Raw genomic sequence first — 2,730 nt, 5'->3', positions numbered from 1 at the left:
GCGCGGTGGCTCAAGCCTGTAATCCCAGCACTGGGAGGCCGAGACGGGCGGATCACGAGGTCAGGAGATCGAGACCATCCTGGCTAACACAGTGAAACCCCGTCTCTACTACAAAAATACAAAAAACTAGCCGGGCGTAGTGGCGAGCGCCTGTAGTCCCAGCTACTCGGGAGGCTGAGGCAGGAGAATGGCGTAAACCCGGGAGGCGGAGCTTACAGTGAGCCGCGATCTGGCCACTGCACTCCAGCCTGGGCGACAGAGCGAGACTCGGTCTCAAAAAAAAGAAAAAAAAAAAGACACAACGTCCTGAACACTGTGTTTTCCAGTCGCCCCGCTCACACAGACACACAACCCTCCTCCTGGAGGGAGAAATAAACCCAGAGGAAAGAGGAAGTCAGGCCTAGATGAGTCTCCATACACTTGTCTAACAGTTCTTGTCCTCAGAGTAAAATAAGACCTAGTTCCTGCCCTCATAGAATCTAGTGGAAGAGTAGAGATGTTTCAGAAATAACCTCAATGCCTAGCAGTATGTGGTAAGTGCAATTAAAGGGTGTGAACCAGGCCAGGTGCGGTGGTTCAAGCCTGTCGTCCCAGCACTTTGGAAGGCTGAGGCGGGAGGATAGCTTTAGCCCAGGAGTTAGAGACCAGCCACGGCAACATGGCGAAATCTTGTCTCTACAAAAATTAGCCGGGAGGTGGCGCGCATCTGTGGTCCCAAGTACTCGGGAGGCTGAGGTAGGAGGATCCCTTGAGCGCAGGAGGTCGAAGTTGCAGTGAGTCAAGATGGTGCCACTTCTCTCGAGACTGGACGGCAAAGTGAGACCCTGTCTCAAAAAAAATGTAAATACAAATAAGGGGTGTGAACCGGCCAGACGCGGTGGCTCACGCCTATAATCCCAGCACTTTGGGAGGCCGAGGCAGGCGGATCACTTGAGGTCGGGAGTTCGAGACCAGCCTGACCAATGTGGAGACCGAAATGTCGTCTCAAAAAAAAAAAAAAAGTGCTGGGCGCCTGGCACGGTAGTTCGTGCTTGTAATCCCAGGACTTTGAGAGGCCAAGGCGGGCAGATAACGAGGTTAGGAGTTCGAGACCAGCATGGCTAATATGGTGAAACCCTGTCTCTACCAAAAATACAAAACAAAAATTAGACAGGCGTGGTGGCGCATGTCTATAGTCTCAGCTACTCGGGAGGCTGAGGCAGAAGAATTGCTTGAACGCAGGAGGCGGGGGTTGCAGTGAGCCAAGATTGCGCCACTGTACTCCAGCTTGGGCGACAGAGCGAGACCCCCTCTAAAAAAAAAAACAAAAGGGTGTGAACCAAAGGCTTTAGAACGCCAGGCACAACCCCCGCTCTCCTAGGAAACCTTTGACTTGAGTAACATTTGAGTGTGGTATTGAAAAAAAATGCTGGCAGAATAAAGATGAGGATGCATGTTACAGGAGGGGAGACTCAAGGGACCAGAAGAGAATTTCTGGAACAGGCAGGACAGGATCAGAGAGTGGGGATTAGGCCAGTTGAGCCAGGCACTCCAACACTACTACAACCTAAGGGATTCTAAAGCTAGAAAGGAGGCCGGACACACCATATATCCCGCCTTAAAAGGCAGGCAGGCATTGTAGGAAGTTTTGGAGCAGAGACAAAATGACAGGGTGCTTCACGCCCACGATGGTGTAACTCAGACACAGAACCATTAGGACCCTCTCACTATGGAGGTGGCTGTGAGGGAGAAGAGGAGAAACAGATGAGCCATGTCTATTTTATTTTATTATTCTTATTTTTCTACCCTATTCCTATTGAAAAGATGAGCTATGTTTTGTATCAGGGGTGAAGGAAGGGGAACTGGCCCAGTGAAAATATGGTAGGTCATTTGAACAGATTTACTATTTTTATATTGTGTTTGGCCAACTGAAATTAATTTGCACTCCCTGGGACATCCATCACACACCATCTGATAAGAAAGGCCTCTTGGCAGTTGGGTAGATTAGTAGGGGAAAGTAAATGTGAAATTAAAACTGCCTCAAATAACCACACAGCAATTAATCGCCTGTAGATAAGAGTTACCACCACATGATGATTCTACATCTGCAGAGCCAACCCTAACAAATCCCCTTCTATGAAAGTTCTTTGAAACTATTCTGTTTTGTTTTGTTTCGTTTTGTTGTTTTTTCTGAGACAGAGTCTCGCTCAGTCCCCCAGGCTGGAGTGCAGTGGGGCAATCCCAGCTCACTGCAACCTCTGCCTCCCTGGATCAAGTGATTCTCCTGCTTCAGCCTCCTGAGTAGCTAGAATTACAGGCATGCACCACTACGCCTGGCTAATTTTTGTATTTTTAGTAGAGAGAGGGTTTCACCATCTTGGGCAGGCTGGTCTCAAACTCCTGACCTCATGATCCACCAGCCTCAGCCTCCCAAAGTGTTGGGATTAAAGGTGTGCGCCACCGTGCCCAGCTGAAACTCTTACAAATGTTATCAAAAAAGAAACACTACCTTTAGTCCTGTTATTTATGGAAAAAGAAAGTTGGGGCTGGGCACGGTGGCTCAGGCCTGTAATCCCAGCACTTTGGCTTTGGAAGGCCGAGGCAGGCGGATCACCTGAAGTCAGGAGTTCGAGACCAGCCTGGCCAATGTGGTGAAACCCTGTCTTTACTAAAAATGCAAAAATTAGCTGGGCATGGTGGTGGGCACCTGTAATCCCAGCTACTCAGGAGGCTGAGGTAGGAGAATCACTT

The sequence above is a fragment of the Rhinopithecus bieti genome, unplaced genomic scaffold (assembly GCF_001698545.2).
Source record: "Rhinopithecus bieti isolate Rb0 unplaced genomic scaffold, ASM169854v2 scaffold_3875, whole genome shotgun sequence".
NCBI classification, from domain to species: Eukaryota; Metazoa; Chordata; class Mammalia; order Primates; family Cercopithecidae; genus Rhinopithecus; species Rhinopithecus bieti.
The sequence above is the reverse complement of the archived record's forward strand: the minus strand, read 5'-3'. Positions refer to the sequence as shown.